The following is a 24,092-nucleotide window of genomic DNA, read 5'->3' on the forward strand; positions in this document are numbered from 1 at the left end:
TCAATACAGCGTGACATGGAGGTGATCAGCCTGTGGGGCTGCTGAGGTGTTATGGAAGCCCAGGTTACCTTGATAGCAGCCTTTAGCTCATCTGCATTATTGGGTCTGGTGTCTCTCATCTTCCTCTTGACAATACAGATAGATTATCTATGGGGTTAAGGTCAGGAGAGTTTGCTGGCTAATCAAGCACAGTGATACTGTTGTTTGTAAACCAGGTATTGGTACTTTTGGCAGTGTGGACAGGTGCCAAGTCCTGCTGGAGAATGAAATTTCTTTCTCCAATAAGCTTGTCGGCAGCGGGAAGCATGAAGTGCTCTAAAATTTCCTGATAGACGGCTGTGCTGACTTTGGCCTTGATAAAACACAGTGAACCTACCCCAGCAGATGACATGGCTCCCCAAACCATCGATTGTGGAAACTTCACACTAGACCTCCAGAAGCTTGGATTGTGGCCTCTCCACTCTTCCTCCAGACTCTGGGACCTTGATTTCCAAATGAAATGCAAAATGTATTTTCATCTGAAAACACCTTGTACGACTGAGCAACAGTCCAGTTCTTTTCCTCCTAGGCCCAGGTAAGACGCTTCTGGCGTTGTCTATTGGTCATGAGTGGCTTGACACAAGGAATGCGACACTTGAAGCCCATGTCCTGGATATGTCTGTGTCTGGTGGCTCTTGAAGTACTGACTCCAGCAGCAGTTCACTCCTTGTAAATTTCCCCAAAAATTTTGAATGGCCTTTTCTTAGCAATCCTTTCAAAGCTGCGGTTATCTTGGTTGCTTGTGCACCTTTTTCTACCACACTTTTTCCTTCCACTTAACTTTCCATTAATATGCTTGGATACAGCACTGTGAGCAGCCAGCTTCTTTAGCAATGACTCCAGCAGCAGTCCACTCCTTGTGAATCTCCCCCAAATTTTTGAATGGCCTTTTCTCAATAATTCTTTCAAGGCTGCGATTATCCCAGTTTCTTGTGCACCTTTTTCTACCACACTTTTTCTTTCCACTCAACTTTCCATTAATATGCTTGAATACAGCACTCTGAACAGCCAGCTTCTCTAGCAATGACGTTTTGTGGCTTACCCTCCTTGTGGAGTGTGTCAATAACTTCCTTCTGGACACCTGTCAAGTCAGCAGTCTTCCCCATGATTGTGGAGCCTACTGAAACAGACTAAGGGACCTTTTTAAACTCTTAGTAAGCCTTTGCAGGTGTTTTTTGCTAATTATTATAACTTACTGAGATAATGAGTTTTGGGTTTTCATTGGCTGTAAGCCATAATCATCAACATTAAGAGAAATTAACACTTTAAATAGATCATTCTGTTTGTAATGACTCTATATAATATATGGGTTTCACTTTTTGTATTGAAGAACTGAAATAAATTAACTTTTTGATGATATTCTAATTTTGTGAGAAGCATCTGTGCTTAGAAATACAAGCAATTTTGCTATTTACTGTTTCTTAAAATTTTCATCTGTTCTTGTGATATCTACATTTTTCTTTTCCTGTGTATACAGCTCATTGTCTTGGAAACCGACCACCACTGCTAGACAGCAGAATATGCAAAATGCTTACAAGCTCTTTTCTTTTGAGCTTGTAAGCACTGCTTTAAAGCTTGTGGGATCGCTGAACTGCACTGTTACATTCTAATGATGGCTAGCTTTAGGGCAGTGCTCTCAAGCAGTGGTGTTCAGACTCCAAGGCAACAAGTTAGAAACAAAAGAAAAGTATCAGTATGTCAGGAACAGCAGTAAAATGCAAAATCCCTAGCACTATCAGAAAATATCCATCTATGAGGATGGGAATACACCTTTAATCATAATCTGTCAACAGGTCTTTGCTACCCCATCTGAAAGCAGGATGATGCAAGCGTAGAAACCCTGATTCTAGCAATAGATCACATACATATTTTGATTAAAACTGTTTTATCTGATGCAAATCTATGAGTTCTCTGAATGCTGAGCTGTGTATAACCCCACCCACACCACTGATTGGCAACTTTCTGTGCATGCTGTGCATAGGCAGAAAGCTGCCAATCAGTGGTGAGGTGGGGTTATGCACAGCTCATGAGTATGGAGGACTACAGCGCACTAGGTTTTAGTCACCTAGTGATAATCACCTGCTGATAAAACTGACTTTATCAAAACAACAGCAAGCAGTCCAGTAACTGACACATCCCTGGTATCAGGGTCTCTGCTTCTACATTATGCTGCTCCCATATTAAGTGGTCAAAACTGGTGACAGATTATTTTAACACAGGCACTGTATATATTCGGCACTCGTTGGGAGCGGATGTATGGATGAGCTGTTCCTGCATCATTCCCAGCAGATGATGGCGGTTTTATTCAGCCATCATCTGCCTCTAACATAAGCTAAGAGAAAATAGCTCTGCCCTCTGCTGGTAACCTGATAAATACTGCTGTCAATCTCTGACAACTGCACTTACAGTATGTGTCCCTGGGGGGGTACTCTGGTCCACACGCCCATTGGCCCCCACATTGCGATTGTGAGATGCCAATCGATTGCCATAACAGCTGTGAATTTGTTGAAGACCTCCGTGATAGCCATGACAGTGCTCCTATGAAGACCAGCCAGTGCTGGTATAAAGATATAAAAGTAATACATATATTTGGTACACAGACAAAAAAATGTAGTACTCGCCTAACAGGACCACCGTCATTCCTGCAATGTTGGTGCTATATCACAAGGACTTCCACTCTGACGTAATACTGAAAATGTCATGATTTCTATCTTCATCATGTCATGAGCACAGTGAGTAATAGCTCAGTCATCCAATCGGGTGTAGTGGTGTGTGGGAAGACCTTTGGATAGCAGCAGATGACATCAAGCGCCAGTGCTTATAAGGTTAATACCCCGCTCCTACATGTCTTCATCCAAGTAAACCGCAAGTGCCTTTCAATCCATTTGTATCGATGTGAATACTTTTCTGCCCAATGATGACAAAAGTATTCTAGGAGTGATACCTTTATTGGCTAACCAGAAAATAATATGTTTGCAAGCTTTCAGAGCACAGTGGCTGGCTAGCTAGTGGTATAACTGGTCTTATACCAGGGTGTCCTTGTTCATTAGCAACAGTACTGATGCGAGGAATCCGTCATAAACCCCCAAAGTAGTCTTGGACGGGCTACAAGGCATATATCCAGATGGTTTTAACTTCAGGTCTGTGGAGAAACAAGGCCCTACCCACACTGGCAATGTGGGCAGAACCAGGGTGCACCTTGATTGTGCCAACTATGTACAATAACAATTTTTGGGCAATTCACTGTCCATTACCCTGTTGTCCATTTTAAACCTGCAACAAGCATAAGCAAACTTTTTAAAAAAAAAAACAGATAACAATTATTGACAGCAGTTCCTGTAACAGGTTGAGATCTGACCTTTGGTACCACCGGTAGATCTGCGTAGTTCCTGGTCTAACATGTCTGCTGTTGTGAACCCACTAGTGTCTGTGCTACTTGTAGGCCTGCATCGTATTGGTAAAGTGGGCGAACGTCTGTGACTTCTTAGATTCACCATGGGTTTGACAGATTCACCGATAGCAGAGGGTGGATTCTTTGGTTCCACTGCTGGTGTGACATCTGTTACTTGAGCCTGCTGGTCTTGAGTCTCATTATGTGTTGGTATTTCCAACTGGAGAAAAGTCAAGACAGGTATCACTATGGCTTGATGTACTTGAGTCCAAGACTGGGGAAAATCTCCAAGAACGGTATGGATTCTCTTTTCCTCTTCTACCGTGGGTTGAGTAGTACTTGGATCTTTTTCTTTGTCTCTACATTTGTCAGGGCATACTTTAAGATGATCTCTAGAAACCGCAGTCGAAGTTTCTCCTCCATCTTTGCTTATGAGACAGACTTTAGTGTTGTCAAAGTTGGATGGCAGGATGGTATATGGTTCTGCTTCCCACTGGTCATCAAGTTTATGCATTCTTCTTTTTCGCTTTAGCACTTGTTCACCTGGTGACAAGGGAATTGCAGGGGCACGTTGATTGTAGTTTCTCTCTTGTTTTTGCCTTGCCTGGGACAAGCTTCTTTCTATACATTCTTGTACTTGATGGTATTTCTGTTGTCGCTCAGTACCGTATATACTCGAGTATAAGCCGAGATTTTCAGCCCAAATTTTTGGGCTGAAAGTGCCCCTCTCGGCTTATACTCGAGTCATGATCGGCGGTGGGGTCAGCGGGTGAGGGGGAGAGAGGGCTGTCGCATACTCACCTAGTCCCGGCGCTCCTGGCGCTCCCCCTGCCAGTCCCACGGTCTTCGGTGCCGCAGCTCGTCCCCTGTTCAACGGTCATGTGGGACCGCTCATTAAAGTTATGAATATGGACTCCACTCCCATAGGGGTGGAGCCGCATATTCATTCCTCTAATGTGCAGTAACGGTGACCGCTGACAGAGGAAGAGGCTGCGGCACCCGGAGACCAGCTGTCCGGGATAAGGAGCCAGGGACGCCGGGAGCAGGTAAGTATGTCATATTTACCTGTCCGCGTTCCACACGCTGGGCGCCGCTCCATCTTCCCGTCCTCTTGCTCTGACTGTTCAGGTCAGAGGGCGCAATGACATACTAGTGTGCGCACTGCCCTCTGCCTGAACAGTGAGTGCGGAGAGACGCCGAGACGGGACGCTGAGGAGCTGCGGGCAGCAAGAGAGGTGAGTATGTCATTTTTTTTTTTATTGCAGCAGCAGCAGCATTATATATTGCACAGATTTCTATGGAGCATCTATGGGGCCATAATGAACGGTGCAGAGCATTATATATGGCACAGCTTTATATGGAGCATCTATGGGGCCATAATGAACGGTGCAGAGCATTATATATGGCACAGATATATATGGAGCATCTATGGGGCCATACTGAACGGTGCAGAGCATTATATATGGCACAGCTTTATATGGAGCATCTATGGGACCATAATGAACGGTGCAGACCATTATATATTGCACAGATTTATATGGAGCATCTATGGGGCCATAATGAACGGTGCAGAGCATTATATATGGCACAGCTTTCTATGGAGCATCTATGGGACCATAATGAACGGTGCAGAGCATTCTATATGGCACAGCTTTATGTGGAGCATCTATGGGACCATAATGAACGGTGCAGAGCATTATATATGGCACAGCTATATATGGATCATCTATGGGGCCATAATGAACGGTATGGAGCATCTATTTTTATTTTTGAAATTCACCGGTAGCTGCTGCATTTTCCACCCTAGGCTTATACTCGAGTCAATAAGTTTTCCCAGTTTTTTGTGGCAAAATTAGGGGGGTCAGATTATACTCGGGTCGGCTTATACTCGAGTATATACGGTATCCCAATCTGCATCTGGTGATGTTGCTTCTGGTGTGAGGACTCCCATATCAAGATCAACAGGTAATTTGCTAGATCTTCCTCTAATCAGGTAGGTTGGAGTGCAGTTGGTGGAATTCACTGGGATGTGATTGTAGAGATCTACCAAGTCTGGCAACTTATTTGGCCATAAGTTTCTTTCTTCCAAAGGCAAGGTTTTCAGTAAGTCGATTACCACTTGATTCATCTTTTCACACATACCATTTGTCTGTGGGTGGTATGGTGTTGTTCTTATCTTCTTACATCCGTACAGGTTGCAGAACTCCTGGAACACTTCCGCTTCAAAGGCTGGGCCTTGGTCGGTTAGTACCTTCTCAGGATATCCGTGTGGTCGACAAAAGTGTTCTTGGAAGGCTTTGGCTGCAGTCTTCGCTGTCTGGTCCTTGACAGGTACGACTACCAGGAATCTGGAGTAATGGTCCACAATGGTCAGAGCATAGACATAGCCTGACCGGCTTGGAGTTAGCTTCACGTGGTCTAAGGCCACCAGTTCAAGTGGCTGTTTGGTTACTATGGGCTGTAAGGGAGCCCTCTGGCTGTCACGGTTCTTTCTGTGCAGGTTGCATGGGCCACACTCTCGGCACCACATTTCAATGGCTTTTCTCATGCCAATCCAGTAGAACCTTCCACGTCGTAGGATCTCTAACTTCTTCCATCCGAAGTGTACTGCTCCATCGTGGTATTCTTCTAAAACCATTGGCGAATCTTGTCTTGGGACCACTATCTGCCAGACCAACTCGTGAGTGCGTGGATCAATATTCCTCCGGCACAGCTTACCATCGTAGATAAACAATTTCCCCTTCTCCTTCCACAGCTGTTGAGTCTCTTGTGGATCATCTGGACCAGGGTGTGAATCTGCTTGCATCAGCAGCTCTTTGAAAGAAATCATATAATACCCCATAAAAAATTACTTCATTTAATTATGTTAAAATGCCACCAACCTGTGGCCAAACCACACACAACAACAAAAACCCCCGTGAAAAAACTGGTGTAAGGGTGAATATTCCCTAAATGTTACCTGTGCTGCAGCGTGCCTTCCTGACTGCGGGGGTTGGCGCCCTAGGGGAAGCGTTGTGGTGCCCCCGCTCAACGATGGCTGACCCTAGGGTCCTTAGATAAACCCTATAATTCCAATTGGGTCCCTCTACCCAAGCAATAATAAACTGAAGGTACTCCTAGTATCTAAACAAAGGTAACACCTATACTGTATATAGGGAATCCTAAACCACACACCATTTTAGAAAAATAATAGAGAACATGTTAATAGGCATTTATCGGCAATAGAATATATTCAGCACAATCGCTATCCATGTTTAACCATATACAAAAAATTATAACTTTCATAGCTTATCATAGATCCCTGTGTCTACAATTATCCTGTACCATCATTTTTATGGATGATAAAGATACACCACCATATAGCTATTTGCTGATGATCCCCTTCCAATAGGTTCTATGGGTGCTGAAATAGACAAGTTGTTGGTACATTTAAAGTAAACATGGTACTCATCCAGAATCTGATGCCGTCCGCCTATAATCTAAATCTCCTCAACGCGTTTTGCCCCTTTGGCTCATCAGGAGGCCCGATTCTATGACCTGTATCCCGATGGTATATGATAGATATGAATCACGATGCACTAACCTCAGTTAAAAAGGCCCGCGAAAGTGCCGCGCTTCCTGTTACCTAACAGGAAGTCAGGACCACTCTATGTCTTATGGGAAGAGAGTGTAAGTATAGTGCGCCTGCTCCCAATGGAGCGCACCTTCCTCTCCTGCGTTCTACGGGCTGCACTCTGCGCAGACTCCTAGTGGTGCGCATACATCACTTCTGCGCTCCAAGACATGTAACAGTTTCTAGGACGCTATCTTACTTTGCGCTTGCGTACAATGGAGCGCACTGTTTCACTAGTCCGCGTTCCACCTTCTTCATATCTCATAGATACACACCCCCTTTAGTGCATGCTCATATTGACAACCGCACAGACAGGTATTCCGGTAATGCTTTATACAAATATTCTTGATATGTAGCTGGTTTGTAATTGAATTGAATTTTTGTTTTTAAATCCTGCTAAAGTGAACATGACCATACCTTGATTGTTTAGATAAAAAATAATAATAATAATAATAGATAAACCGACAAAAGGCCGTTCTACACAGGATTTAGTGTCGGTTTACATATTAAATAGCACACTTTTATCCCAGTTAAATAAATAAATATTACCAGGGGTAAATCACAGCAAGCACTCTTCAAATAATACTCTCGGGCGGCGGATCAGTGTAACCGAGGATTTCTATCCCATTATTATTCACACAAATCTGTGTATATTCCCAACTTCAAGGGGAAATAACTACGGTGGAGCAATAGCTAAATTCCTTTTTAAATAGTCATGGTCCATCCACACTGAATGCAGGAAAAACAGGTCAAAAAGGACAAAGAAAACGTTCTCCATGTAAGGCCTCAAATCTATAAGAAACATGCAAAGGAATGCTCTTCATTTAAACCTCTTGGGGTCATTGTGTCAATTCTAAATGTCCATTAACATTCTCTCTGTAAGATTTTTCTGTCCAAGTTGCCCCCCCCCCCCTAGGGTTGGGTTTCACCACTTCAATTATCAAAAACTCAATGTTCTCAATGTCACTCGGATGTTGAGATCTCATATGCCTAGTCAGGGTGGTGTCTCTGTTATTCCTGATGTCACCCATGTGTTCTCCTACCCTTCTACGGAACTCCCTCTTTGTTTTTCCAATATAGTCCTTTGGACAGGGACAGGTAGCCATATAGACAACTCCTGCAGATTTACAATTTGAAAAGTTCCTCTGATGGAATACCTTCCCTGTAGAAGACCTCACAAATGATCTATTGGGTTTAATCCACCTGCATAACTGGCAATCGCCACACCGATAGAAGCCGCAAGGCTTCCTATCAAGCCACGTGCCCTCAACTGCTGGCCTCATATAGTTACTGAGGACTAATAGATCCTTCAGTGACTTCCCTTTTCTATATGTAATATCAGGGTGTGTACCCAACAAATCCATAAGGTTCGGATCCATTCTCAGGATGTCCCAATGCTTGTTTATAATCTCCCTAACCTTATGATGTTGATGGTCAAAAGTTCCTATAATCCTAATGACATCATTTGTTTTCTCACTTGGGATATCTTGTTTATGTAACAACTGTTGTTTGTCCTTATTCGCCGCAAATTGATACGCTGTTTTTAGGACATGTCCCGGATAATTATTTTCTCTAAATCTATTAAACATTTCTCCTCAGTCTCAGGAACTGGCCCTTAGGGATCCCTCTTTTGAGGGGGACCGGATGGTGGCTGTTCCAATTTAAGAGGCTATTTGTACTGGTTGGTTTGCGGTATATGCTCGTTGTTAGACCTCTATTCGGTTCCTTTTTTATCTTAACATCTAGGAACGCTAATTCTTCCACATGAATTTCTGAGGTAAACCTCAGACCAATCCCATTGATATTCAACTCAGCAATGAATGTTTCAAACTGATCTCTTGTGCCTGTCCAAATCACAAACACATCATCTATGAATCTGAACCAAATGGCTACAAATTCATGCCACCACTTGGTAACTTCTCCAAACACCACTGTTTCTTCCCACCAGCCCAGGAACAAATTTGCATACGATGGGGCACAGGGACACCCCATTGCAGTGCCCCTGAGCTGGATGTAGTGTTTGCCATTAAATTTGAACGTATCATGCGTCAGCAGCTCTTTGACCAGATGGACCGTGGGGTGACTGTCCTGTGTCTCTGCCCATCCATGGTGGGGTAATGGGTTCAGCGTGGTTTCTTGCTTGTCTTTATGCTTGTTCTTCACATAATGGGAGTACTGAGTCGCCCCAGGGCGATGGAAGGCTGGTAACTCAATCTCTTCGAGTGCTTCCGGATCTTCTCCCACTTCTGGTAAATTGGGCATCCTTGACAACGCATCAGAATTTGCATTTTTTGTGCCCTGCACAGGACTTGATGGTGAATTCATAGTTGGACAACCGGGCCATACATCACTGCACCAAGGAACCTAATTTTGCCGTCTCCAGGTGTGTCAGCGGGTTGTTGTCCGTGTAAACTGTGAATCTTGCTGAGGCCAACTAGTGCTTGAACCTCTCTGTTACCGCCCAGACTATGGCGAGGAACTCCAGCTTGAATGAACTGTAGTTTTCAGGGTTCCTTTCCGTGGGACAAAGCTTCCTGCTGGCATAGGCAATTACTCTTTCTTTGCCTTTCTGCACCTGGTACAACACTGCTCCTAATCCCACGTTGCTGACGTCCGTGTACAGCACAAACGGCTGGTCATAGTCAGGGTAGGCCAGTACCTCATCTCCTGTGAGAGCCAACTTCAACCGAGTGAAGGATCCTTCCAGCCTGTTGCTCCACTCGAACAGAGTATTCTTACTCTTGGTGTTCTTGGATTGGCCCACTAACAGGTCTTGCAGTGGTGCGGCTATCTTGATGAAGTCCTTAATGAACCTCCGGTAGTAGCCTACCAACCCGAGGAACTGCCGGACTTCGTTTATGTTGCTGGGTTTCAGCCAGTTCCTGGTAACGGTGACCTTGTCAGGGTCTGGTGCCACTCGCTCAGAGCTCACCACATGGCCCTGGTACTGCACTTTGGGCTTTAACAGATGACACTTAGATGGCTTTACTTTCAGGCCAAAGTTAGACAGGGCTTCAAACACCGCAGCTAGGTGCTTCAGGTGGTCCTCATATGTCTTGGAGAAGACGATGACATCAGCCAGGTACAAAAGAGCGGTTTCAAAATTCTTGTGCCTGGGACAGCACTCCATCATCATCTGGAATGTTCCTGGTATGTCGCACAGTCCGAAAGGCATGTAGTTGAATTCAGAGAGGCCCATCGGTGTTGTGAAGGCAGTCTTTTCCTTATCCGCCTCTGCCACGGGAACCTGCCAATACCCACTAATGAGATCCAAGGTGGAGAAATACTTAGCAGATTTTAAAACAGCTAATGACTCTTCAAATCTGGGTAATGGGTATGCATCCTTATGTGTAATGCTGTTTATCTGCCTGTAATCAACACACATCCTCATTGAACCATCCTTTTTCCTGACGAGAACTAATGGAGCTGCCCAGGGGCTACAACTATCTCTGATTACCCCAACCTCCTTCATCTCTCGTAACATACTCTTGGCACACTGGTAGTGAGCTGGAGGTACAGGCTGGTACCTCTCTTTAATGGGCGGATGATTTCCCGTGGGGATATGATGTTGAACCCCTTTTACCTGCCCAAAATCTAGTGGGTATTTGCTGAATACCCCTCATACTCAACGACCACCCGGTAAGTCCCATGTTTTTGGTGTGATGGGGTAGAGTCAGTGCCCACGTGTAATTTCTGACACCAATCTTCTAATTGTCCTGCAGAGCCATTGTTCTCCGCCTGGTTGGACGGGACCAAGGGTTCTGTTGCCTGTATTGCATTATTATTAACAGTAAACAGATTAGCAAGTGTGGCATATCTGGGTAAGTAGACCTCTTTCTCTCCACAGTTAAGGACACATACTGGTACCCTCCCCTTGTGGACATCAACCACCCCTCTGGCTGTCAGGATTGTGGGCATACTATCTGAATACACAGGTTCTACCAGGGCCTGGTAATCTTTACCTCTGAGGCCTATTGCTCCCCGACACCAGATTAACATTTCACTCCTGGGGGGTATTGCAACGGGGAGCGGATCACTCACTGTGACACGTCCAATTTCTCCACCAGACAATTGTACCTGTTCTCTCTGCACCAGGACTCTGATTTTTTTGCAGGACTCTCTGCTCACTGGAACCAGCAGTTTTGGCCACCTGTTGTGACAAGACAATAACCTTGGCAAGACAATTTTCAATGACATTAGTACCAATGGTCATCATGGGGTTACATTTACGTCGGTCAATATCAATAATAACCATTCCTTGGGCCTTCAATTCTACTCGCCCTACCTTAATGGTTTCCTCTTTGTACCCCACCTGTGGCAAAGACTGACCATTACAGGCTACTATTGTCAAATCACTATCTGGGCCACGGGTAATATCAGAGTCAGCCCAATACCGTTTGTAGAGAATGAAAGGCATAGTTGTCACCTGAGAGCCGGTGTCCAGTAAAGCATTCATCAGGATGCCATCGATCACAATGGGGAGGACCGGTCGTCCTCCAACGTACTTGGCTTGCCAGTGTGGTGGGTATGGTCCTTTTCCTAATGGAGGTTGGCCCTTTGCCCCAGGGGTTGCTCGTTTAAATGGCAGAACCTTGCTATGTGCCCCGCCTGATTGCAGGGGCAGAAGATGGGTCGTCCGTCATGATGATAGCGGTCGTTGTTTCTTCCTCTGATTGGTGGGATCCTCTTCTGTCATCGCCAGGGGACTTCCTCTGGACTGGAAGCCAGCTTGATTTTCTCCTTTGGGGATTTCTGCGGGGACTGCATGGTTTTAGCTAGGGCAGCTACGCTTTTAGTCAGTTCCTGTATCTGGAGGTGCAATTCTTTGGAGGGTTCATCATCCAGGATCTGTGCATCGGCCTCTATGGGGACCTGAGGAAAGGGGGCACTGTGCGGATGGGCTGAGGTTCATGCAGCACCTGGATGGCCCTGTCTTTAAATTGTGCAAAGTCCAGATCAGGGTTTTGCAAGGCCAGGATGCGTAGCGGAGTCCTGTGGGTGTTGTACAGGAGCCCTTCAATAAACTGTTCCTTTAAGAGCCTGTCCCCATCCTGAACGCTGTTAGGGTCAACCTGTTTGATGGACATAGTCCCGTATGCTATCCTGTGCTCTTTGCTTGCACTCGAAAAACCTCATTTTAATTTCTGCAGTGGTCCGGGTGTCAAAAGTGGTTTTTAGTTTGGCAAGTATCTGCTTAACAGTTCCTTTCTCCATATCTGGCCAGGATTTTACTTCTCTTAGGGCTGCGCCAATTAGTTGGCCAATTAGGATGCTGACTTTTTGGTGCTCTGTCAGAGGATATACTTCAAATAGGCTGCAGAGCCTTTCCTTAAAGTCACTTAGTGTATGGGAATCCCCAGAATATTGTGGCAGCCAGGCCATTCCTGGTATATACAGTAAGGCATGGATAGCGGCATTATGGGAGCGGTTACTGCAGTGGGGTCTGGACGGCTGGCAGGAGCTCTCGGCACTGCGGGGCATGGTGGCATTATGGGACCTGCGGCTGCATCCACTGTGGGGCCTGGGGCCATCATTGGGCCTGCGGCTGCGACCGCCGGGTCCCGGATCAGACATGTCCCCTTGCTAACCTTATAGAGGCCCGGCGTTTCTCTTCTGGAGTCTGTAGCGGTCCCTCCGGTGCACAGTCTGCAGCTATTCCTCTGTGTGCTGTTGGCTGATTTTCCTAGTCCTCCTTCCAGGGCTGTGCAGCGTCTTCACTTGCGGTGTTGCTGCTCGGCGTCCTCACTTGCGGCTCTCATTTCAGGCTCCACCCACAATAGCACACCCCTCTTTTTCCTGCGCTCCTTCTGGCGGCTGTTGGCGGTTATTTTTAAAACAAAGTGAGCGCACCGTGTGACGCAGTGATGGCAGCAGTTATGGTGTGACGCAGTTATGGTGATGTTTTGATGGCAATGTTTTAGAAACCCATTAAAGTCTCTGGCATACAACTTAATAAAGTCTCTCTTTTAAGCACAGTCTGCTAGGCACACAAAACCCATTTGCTGGGTCGGTCAATCCTGTTCGTGATGCCAAAATGGAACGTCCACCAGGGCCGTGGGGTACTCGGTGCCGGTTCTGGTACTTAACCCCTTAAGCTCCGAGGGTGGTTTGCACGTTAATGTCCGGGCCAATTTTTACAATTCTGACCACTGTGCCTTTATGAGATTATAACTCTGGAACGCTTCAACGGATCTTGGCGATTCTGACAATGTTTTCTCGTGACATATTGTACTTCATGTTAGTGGTAAAATTTCTTCGATATATCTTGCGTTTATTTGTGAAAAAAAACTGAAAATTGGCGAAAATTTTGAAAATTTCACAATTTTCCAACTTTGAGTTTTTATGCCCTTAAATCACAGAGATATGTCACACAAAATACTTAATAAGTAACATTTCCCACATGTCTACTTTACATCAGCACAATTTTGGAACCAAAATTTTTTTTTGTTAGGGAGTTATAAGAGTTAAAAGTTGACCAACAATTTCTCATTTTTACAACACCATTTTTTTTTAGGGACCACATCTCATTTGAAGTCATTTTGAGGGGTCTATATGATAGAAAATAACCAAGTGTGACACCATTCTAAAAACTGCACCACTCAAGGTGCTCAAAACCACATTCAAGAAGTTTATTAACCCTTCAGGTGTTTCACAGCAATTTTTGGAATGTTTAAATAAAAATGAACATTTTTCACTTTTTTTCACACAAAATTTATTTCAGCTCCAATTTGTTTTATTTTACCAAAGGTAACAGGAGAAAATGGACCACAAAAGTTGTTGTGCAATTTGTCCTGAGTACGCTGATACCCCATATGTGGGGGTAAACCACTGTTTGGGCGCATGGCAGAGCTCGGAAGGGAAGGAGCGCCATTTGGAATGCAGACTTAGATGGATTGGTCTGCAGGCGTCACATTGTATTTGCAGAGCCCCTGATGTACCCAAACAGTAGAAACCCCCATAAGTGACCCCATATTGAAAACTAGACCTCCAAAGGAACTTATCTAGATGTGTTGTGAGAACTTTTAACCCCCAAGTGTTTCACTACAGTTTACAACGCAGAGCCGTGAAAATAAAAAATCCTTTTTTTCCCACAAAAATGAGTTTTAGCCCCCCAAATTTTTATTTTCCCAAGGGTAACAAGAGAACTTGGACCCCAAAAGTTGTTGTCCAATTTGTCCAGAGTACGCTGATACCCCATATGTTGGGGTAAACCCCTGTTTGGGCACACGGGAGAGCTCGGAAGGGAAGGAGCACTGTTTTACTTTTTTAACGCAGAATTGACTGGAATTGAGATCGGACGCCATGTCGCATTTGGAGAGCCCCTGATGTGCCTAAACAGTGGAAACTCCCCAATTCTAACTGAAACCCTAATCCAAACATTCCCCTAACCCTAATCCCAACGGTAACCCTAACCACACCCCTAACCCTGACACACCCCTAACTCTAATCCCAACCCTAATTCCAACCGTAAATGTAATCCAAACCCTAACCCTATCTTTAGCCCCAACCCTAACCCTAACTTTAGCCCCAACCCTAATCCTAACTTTAGCCCCAACCCTAGCCCCAACCCTAACCCTAGCCCTAGCCCTAACCCTAGCTCTAACCCTAGCCCTAACCATAACCCTAGCCCTAACCCTAGCCCTAACCCTAACCCTAACGGGAAGATGGAAATAAATACATTTTTTTAATTTTATTATTTTTCCCTAACTAAGGAGGTGATGAAGAGGGGTTTGATTTACTTTTATAGCGTTTTTTATAGCGGATTTTTATGATTGGCAGCTGTCACACACTAAAAGACGCTTTTTATAGCAAAAAAGTTTTTGCGTCTCCACATTTTGAGACCTACAATTTTTTGATCGCTTTTTATTCCGATTTTTGTGAGGCAGAATGACCAAAAAACAGCTATTCATGAATTTCTTTTGAGGGGGGGCGTTTACACCATTCCACGTTTGGTAAAATTGATAAAGCAGTTTTATTCTTCGGGTCAGTACGATTACAGCGATACCTCATTTATATCATTTTTTAATGTTTTGGCACTTTTATACGATAAAAACTATTTTATTGAAAATATAATTATTTTGGCATAGCTTTATTCTGAGGACTATAACTTTTTTATTTTTTTGCTGATGATGCTGTATGGTGGCTCATTTTTTGCGGGACAAGATGACGTTTTTTCAGCGGTACCATAGTTATTTATATCCGACTTTTTGATCGCGTGTTACTCCACTTTTTGCTCGGCGGTATGATAATAAAGCGTTGTTTTTTGCCTCGTTTTTTTTTTTTTTTTTACGGTGTTCACTGAAGGGGTTAACTAGTGGGACAGTTTTATAGGTCGGGTCATTACGGACACGGCGATGCTAAATATGTGTACTTCTATTGTTTTTTTTATTATTTAGATAAAGAAATATATTTATGGGAATATATTTGTTTTTTTTCTTTATTTTTGGAATTTTTTTTTTTTTTTTTTACACATGTGGAATTTTTTTTTTTTTTTTACTTTTTTACTTTGTCCCGGGGGGACATCACAAATCGCTGATCTGACAGTTTGCACAGCACTCTGTCAGATCAGCGATCTGACTTACAGCGCTGCAGGTTTACCAGCGCCTGCTCCGAGCAGGCGCTTCGTAAGCCACCTCCCTGCAGGACCCGGATGCAGCCCCGCGGCCATCTTGGATCTGGGCACCTGCAGGGAGAGGAGGTAAGAGATGCTCGGAGCAACGTGATCACATCGCGTTGCTCCGAGGGTCTCAGGGAAGCCCTCAGGGAGCCCCCTCCCTGCGTGATGCTTCCCTATACTGCCGGAACACTGCGATCATGTTTGATCGCAGTGTGCCGGGGGTTAATATGCCGGGGGCGGTCCGTGACCGCTCCTGGCACATAGTGCCGGATGTCAGCTGCGATAGTCCCCCTGTGAGCGCTGCCGATCACATATGACGTACTATCCCGTCACTGGGAATTAAGTCCCAGGTCACCTTGACGGGATAGTACGTCATATGGGATTAAGGGGTTAAAGGGATGTGTCACGGCAGCGGAGACCCGGTCCGTGGCCCTTGGCGCCCATGTTAAAGGGACGTTCTTTAAAGGGATTTTTGAAATAAAGGAATATTCGTGACGCCACCTGTGGTATTTGGTCAGGGGTGACCGACACTGCTTAAAGGGGTCCTCTGGGGTGATGTTATGGCAGCCAGATAGTATATCTTCCCACAGGTGAAGTAAGTCCCCAGGGCTCCCGTGTGTAGATGGAGATGGTGTAATAAGAAACAGAGGACACGAGGTTGCAGTCTCTTTACCTCTTTACTGAAGCAATTCAGGCAGCCACAGTCCAGGGTACCGGATCACAGGTGCTGGTGGTGGTCTGGCCGGCTTGGAAGCAAGTTGGGATTTCCCCTTACCAGGTTGGATTAGAAGCCTTCCCTCTAGCACTGTAGTGTAGTTCCCTGCTGCTTATTGCTGTCCAACAAGGTCCTCACGAGGTTTCTGTCCTTTATGTAAGTGGGACACTAACCTGTATGACAGGCAGCTCGAGCCTTTTTACAGGGTCTCTATCAGGACCCAGGCCCTATGCGCCACTGTGTCTTTAGGAGTTAGGGTGGGCAAGTGACCTGTAGTTCAGTTGTCCTGCCAGTTTCTGCTATGAGTCTTAGAGCCCCTCACAACCTCGGTTTTCTGGCCACCGGTGTCTGCTCTCTGTCAAGAGATAGCTAAATTGCAGCTATTCTCCTCTGATCTTAACTTCACCTTTGCCTCTTTTCCCTTTCAGTCTATTTTTCAGTTGCTTTGTTCTGTCTTTCCTTCCCAGGAGCTGCAGAATCACTCGTCTGCCCGGCCTCAGCTTTCCTTCCTCACTCCTCGCGCTCCCCTCACCAACTGACCAACTCTTCCCAACTGCCTAGCAACTGACTCCTCCTCCTGATCAGAGAGAGCAGTTTCCCTGAAGTCAGGTATAGAGCTCCCCCTTCTGGCCTGAAGTCAGAATGGTGTTGTATGTGCTGATTACAAGATAAACGGATCCTTCCCTGCTTCCAAGCGTGACATCACTCTCCCCATGAGGAAAGCAATGCCACTGTAATAACCGGTTACCTGGGGTGGTACACATATCTCTTCAAGGAAACATGATTATCAAAGATAATATTATTCCATTAGGTCTTACCCAAAATTCCCACTTAGGACAGTGTGCTGCCAGACCCAACGCGCATTTTGCATTGGCTTCCTGGGGGGGGGGCATAATTCACTGTGTGCTGAGCTGTCAGTGTGTTGACTGACAGCTCAGTTATCCAATCTGTTGCAGTGGTATGCTGAGCTGTTGGTATCTTGATTGACAGCTCAGCTGTCCAATGAGAGAGGGGAGGTTCTGAAATTTATTTGATATGACTTGCGTTTATTTGTGAAAAAAACAAAAATGTGACAAAAATTTGGCAATTTTAAAACTTTTGATTCCTATGCCTTTAAACCAGAGAGTTATGTCACAGAAAATAGTTAATAAATAACATTGCCCACATGTCTACTTTACATCAGAACAATTTTTGAATCATATTTTTTTGTTAGAAAGTTAGAAGGGTTAAAAGTTGACCAGCGATTTCTCATTTCTACAACGAAATTTACAAAATGATTTTTTAGGGACCTTAAGGACCTCATCGATGCTTCCTATGCTGGCCGACCCTTCTACTGTATGCGGTCACGTGGGGCCGCCGATTACAGTCATGAATATGTGGCTCCACCTCCCATAGGGGTGGAGCCGCCTATTCATGACTGTAAATGAGCGGCCCCAGGGGGTGGGAGGGCGGCGGACAGATAGATTTTTCTTTTAAACACTATTATTCATATCTTCTATGCAGCAAATGCTGCTGCACAGAAGATATGAATCGCGGCTTCAGCACGATGCAGTGTACCACACGCGTGGATACCACACGCTCCGTGTGGTACCCACTCGGCACACGGGCGGCACACGTGTGCCGCACGTATGGCCTACGTGAGCTCACGGGCACACGGACACGGATAACTCCGGTACCGATTTTTTTCCGGTACCGGAATTATCTGGACGTGTGGGACAGCCCTAATATAGTATTGCCAGCAGTTTGCTTGCGATATGTTTTACTTTGAATGATGGTATCAGGGAAGCCCTGAAGACATAAATCCAAAAAATTAATAGTGAGTTTATCAAACATATAAGTGAATTTTAAATTGAATGGATTGTTATTTACATAAAAAATAAATTGCTCCAAGCAGTTCTGATTGCCCTTCCAAACCATTAATAAATCATCAATATATTTTAACCCCTTACTGACATCGGACGGGATAGTACTGTGGAGATCAGACTAAACCAAAGAATCCATCTTGTCTTCCTCCTGAGAAATCTGGTTTACAACAGGAAACTTGAGCAAACTTGACATTTCCTTTTATGGAAGTAATCACGCGCGCATTTCTCCTTGATATTGTAGCCTTTCATCCACATACCAGATGTTGTAACTTTTCACTAATATAGATTTGCTTTGTAAGTGATTGTGAAATATGAGCGCTTGTGCGCATGTCTGTAAATGCCTAACTTTTTACTATATAAAGAAGGGGCAGCGCCCAGTGAGGCAGGCGTGTTTCAGGGCTGCCCCTGTTTATGAACACACAACCTTTGTGCTGCGTGTCATTTACTTGGATCCCTACATCCAGGAAGCCAGGGACGGAGAAGGACTCAACATTTCTTGGCGCCTGAACAGGGACCCGAGGCGAGAGTATTTGCTCGAGATTCACCTGCGGATACGGACAACGGAGATCTGGGATAATGGACGGCAAATGAACTGAAAAACCTGGCCAGGTAAGAGACATTATTAGTTCTCTTTTATCTGCCCTGTATTATCCGAAAGATCTCTACGAGCCGTGTCACGCTGGGTTAGTCTAGTAGTGAGTAGATACCTATAAAACTCGGGTTACCATATTGTATAGATTTATGAGTCTTGTCCCTGGCAGTGTGTGAACAGTGTGAAGGTTGTGGCATGTGGTGAAAGAAGAATAAAAGTACGTAGAAAATAAGCCGAAATAGTTGGGATAAAAGCCTTATACACAAAAGTCAGCCTAACTGGGTCATGTGGTTGCGTCCTTTCGGGGAGACCTCCGCCCATGCTTGACTTTTTCTAAGTGCTAAACCCCTTCATTTCTGGATAAGGTTTGATAGAATGAGCCCAGGACGCGGGTCCATGAGCCTGGGACAAGTATGATAACAGAGACTGAGAGTTTTGTGATCTGTATGGTGTTGCTGGGTCTGTTTGCGTGCATAATAGCACTTAAGTACGTTCTACATGTTAGGAAGAACGGAGCAGACAAGCCTTTCAATATTTTAGCTCCCTAGGAGAGAAGGCAACGAGACATCACCACAGAGTAAGTGATTGTCCAAACGTCACCTGGGGTAGGAATAGCTAATATTGAAAAGAAAAATGGGAAATAAACAGACAAAAACCGTCTTAGGACAAGTGGAAGCAGCAGATATCATACAGGAAAGATGTGGAAAGACAGTCAGAAGGCAGATTAGAAGGGTAAGAGAAAAATTGGGAATTTCAGAAGCACTTATGTTCAGTACAGAATGGGAAAGATTGAGTAAAGAACGAGGTGGAATTATCAAAGACAATGGGTGGGAAGAAATCATACACTGTATGATAAAGGTCTCAAAAACAGCTAAATAGGAGAATTGAAAGTACGATCCAGACACTTCCAAATGGACCATGGGGAAGGGAAAATGTTGTGACATAATCCCGCCACCTTACCTAGATCCGAATGTCCAACCATTTGTACCATCAGGGGGAGCAGAAAAAGGAAATCCAGTTCCAGCCTTGTATCCTAGACTTAATGGGGTAGAAGGATGGATATGTCAGAATTGTGGTCAGCAGAATCCTGATTGGAGAATTAATTGTTTGACATGTGGAGCACCCAGGGAGCACCAACTCTTAGCACCTGTGAGAATAGTGACAAAAGGAGTTAGGGAAACTGACCCTGCAAATCCAGCTGGTCCTAGAGTTACCAGGAACGTTGAATCACAACAGTATTTTCCATGGTCACCCGCTGAGGGAATGTCTCTATTAATGAATGCCCCAGATCCATCTCAATTTCCTGTCAGGTTTGCTGCATATATTGCACAAATAATACAAATGCATAATGGATCATGGACAGATGGGGTAGAATTATGCAGGCTGAAAATGTCATCAGGACTATTCCATGAATTAACAGCTGCAATACATGACCAAAGACCCCAAGGGGATAACATCCGTGCCCCTTACACAATAGCGTCAGGAGAAAATTTTGTGACAGCACTAAATCTTTTTATGCAAAGAAAACAAAGAGAAAGAGGGTCAACAGGCATTGTAATGCAGAAAACCGGACAATCAGTAGATGACTATGCTCGAGATTTAGAAAACAGCTTTAGAGATGAGGGATTAGATATGGCAGATCCAGGTGTCATACGCCTCTTCACTAAACAACTAATAGAAGGATTAGAGCCTGTACTAAAGGGAAAATTCAAAGCTGCTACTCCAGATTGGAGAACATTAGATCAACCAAACGTTGTAAAGCAAAGATGCTTGGGAATAGCGATGGATATGAGAGAAAATCGCAAACCTGTTAGAATAGCTCAAGCAAATACAGGAGGGAGAGCAAGACACAATTTTCCTTGTCATTACTGCAAGAAGCCAGGACATTTTCAGAGAGAATGTAGAAAGAAGCAGGCAGACATAAAATCAGGAAAAATTGTACCAAAGAATAAACCCTCAGACACCCAACAGACATCCATAGTGGATGGTCCCATACCAGATTCAGATTGACTCAATGTGTTACAAACTTCCCTACCAGCTAGAAGACCTATGATACAGGTGAATGTGGGGGGGAGAGAGACTCCATTTTTGATAGATACAGGTGCAACTTCCTCAATTTTGAATCAAGATTTTCTTCCGAACCCGGAAGATATTTCACAACAAACAACTTTTGCTGAGGGTTATGATGGGGTAATTCGAACACTGCCATATACTGTGCCCCTAGAGGTCTCATTAGGACCTAAATGTTTTGCATCCAGATTTTTGTATGCCAGAGGTGCCCCAACATGTTTGTTGGGAACTGATGTCCTAAAGAAATTAGAAGCTAACATCAATTTTAGGGAAGATGGCACAGTTATGCTGACTATCCCTGATGATGCAGAAACATTAGAACAATATGTCAGAATTCAGGCTTTTGAGGATTATACTGAAGAAAAAGAGTACACCACAGATCTAGACCTCTCAATGGTCCCAGAAACACTGTGGGCACAAGGTGACACTGATGTGGGATTATTGCATATCTCTCCTGTAAAATTATCTGTGCAACCAGGAACTGTTCTCCCACAGCTCAGACAATACCCTGTGAGTGCCCAGCAGGAATTAGCAATTACAAAACAGATAGAGGAATATAGAGAGAAAGGAGTTTTGGTAGAGATACAATCACCTGCTAACACTCCTCTGTATCCAGTCAAGAAGAGAACTCTTGATAAGAGTTCTATGCCCAAATATCGTATGGTACATGATCTAAGAGAAATAAACAAAGTTCTAGATCCAATCACCCCAGTTGTACCCAATCCTCATACGTTACTATCACAGATACCAGCCAGTTCTCAAGTGTTTACTGTAATAGATCTTTCAAATGCATTTTTCTCGGTTCCTTTACACCAAGACAGTTGGCATTTGTTTGCATTTACATTTAAGGGCAAACAGTTGGCGTGGACACGCCTTCCACAGGGAATGATACACTCCCCTACTCTTTATTCAAATGCCCTACAAACAGTCCTCCAGAGGTTTGAACCCGAACCACAGGTAGTAATTTTGCAGTATGTGGATGACCTACTACTTTGCTGCCCAGATCTAGAAGCCGCAGAAAGGTCCACTGTGAGTTTACTATGTTTTCTAGAAAAAGAAGGGTGTAAAGTGAATAGACAAAAGCTACAAGTTTGTCAGACCAAAGTGGTCTTTCTAGGTCATTGCATTTCTCAAGGTAAAAAGCATCTTACACCTCAAAGAACTGAAGCAATAAGACAGATGAATGAGCCTAGAAATCATAAACAGCTACGAGCATTTTTAGGAATAGTGTCTCATTGTAGACAATGGATTATACATGCCAGTCAACTAATGCAACCACTGTATGACTGTGTAAAAAGTGAACCTTACTTGTTGACAAAAGAAGGTCAGATTTCGTTCCAACAATTAAAAGATGCCCTTGTTTCAGCTCCAGCGTTAGGGCTACCAGACTACACCAAACCATTTCAGCTTATGGCTGCAGAAGTTGATTCCCATGCTACAGGAGTTCTTACCCAGAAGCATGCAGGGAAACAAAGACCAATTGCATATCTTTCAGCAAGGTTAGATCCCGTAGCTAGAGCAGCGCCAACCTGTGTACGTGTAGTTGTTGCTGTCTCACTATTGTTGGACAAAGCATCAGAAATTGTCCTAGAGCATCCACTCACAGTTCAAACTACACATGATGTTTATGGGATATTAAACCAGGTCCAACCAAAACACATTTCCATGGCCAGACATTTGCGGCTGCAGTGTTCTTTGCTGCTCCCCTCTACTATCACATTTACAAGGCTTCAGACTCTCAATTTAGCTACACTGCTACCTCTCGAGTCTGAAGGGGGGAATAAGGACACTGATCCACACGCAAATTTTTTCCCTACAGACACACATGATTGTACAGAGCTCATTTTACAAGAAACGGTAGGCTTACCCAATGTATCCGAAACACCACTTCAAAATCCAGATTTAGAGCTGTTTATAGATGGTAGTAGGTTTGCAGATGACACAGGTAACTTCCATACAGGGTATGCAGTTGTGTCAGAATCTGAAACTCTCAAAGCAGAACCACTTCCACCGAAACAGTCTGCACAAGAAGCAGAACTAACAGCATTGATTGAAGCGCTAAAAATAGCTGAGAATCAGACAGCTAATATATACACTGATTCTAGGTATGCACATGGTATTGTGTTTGATTTTGGAGTAATCTGGAGAGCTAGAGGTTACATGACAGCGTCAGGACAACCTGTAAAACATGCTTCTCTGATCAAACAGATCTTAGAGGCTGCACAAGAAACAAAAGAAGTAGCAGTAATCAAGGTAACTGCACATGTGAGACTCGACACTAGGGAATCTAGGGGAAATGATAGGGCTGATAAAGCAGCCAAAGCAGCAGCAGTCAAACCCTTACAACAGGTCCATACTGTAAACCCCACGGAAAATACTGAAGATAGACTGAGACAAGCACAGGAAGATGCAGGAGAAGAGGAGAGGGACAGGTGGAAAAAGGAAGGGGCAGAAGAACAAGCGGGAATTTGGAAGAAAGATGGACTAATATGTCTACCTAGAGCCTGGTACCCGATTGTAGTTGGTGGATTGCACCACCCTACTCATGTGTCTGCAAATGCAATGACACTACTGGCAAAGCAAGTCTGGTTGGCTCCAGGTTTTGGCAACTATGCCAGAGACTATTGTGCTGCATGCGCTATATGCCTGGCACATAATCCCGGACAGACAACAAAGACCCCTATGAAGCACCACGTCCGACCTCTCTACCCGTTTCAGCGATTACAGATAGACTTTATCCAGCTGCCAAAAAGTAATGGGTATGAGTATGTGTTGGTGTGTGTGGACATGTTCTCGGGGTGGCCAGAGGCCTATCCAGTTCGGAAGGCTTCAGCTAAAAACACTGCTGTAAAGCTAGTTGCCGAACTGGTGCCCCGTTACGGTCTCCCTGAAGTGATCGAGTCAGATAGGGGTACTCATTTCACTGGAGAAATATTTCAAAATGTACTAAAAATGTTGGGTGTTGAAAGTCAGTTACACACTCCGTATCATCCTCAAAGTTCTGGTAAGGTGGAACGCATGAATGGAACTTTAAAATTAAAAATACAGAAAGCCATGGCTGAAACAGGAAAGCCTTGGACAGAATGCCTTCCACTGGCCCTTTACTCAATACGCAATACCCCAAGGGGTAAGACTAAACTGTCTCCATATGAAATTTTGTTTGGCAGGACTGCCAATTTAGGATGTTATT

Source organism: Ranitomeya variabilis, chromosome 8 (assembly GCF_051348905.1).
Source record: "Ranitomeya variabilis isolate aRanVar5 chromosome 8, aRanVar5.hap1, whole genome shotgun sequence".
Classification (NCBI taxonomy): Eukaryota; Metazoa; Chordata; class Amphibia; order Anura; family Dendrobatidae; genus Ranitomeya; species Ranitomeya variabilis.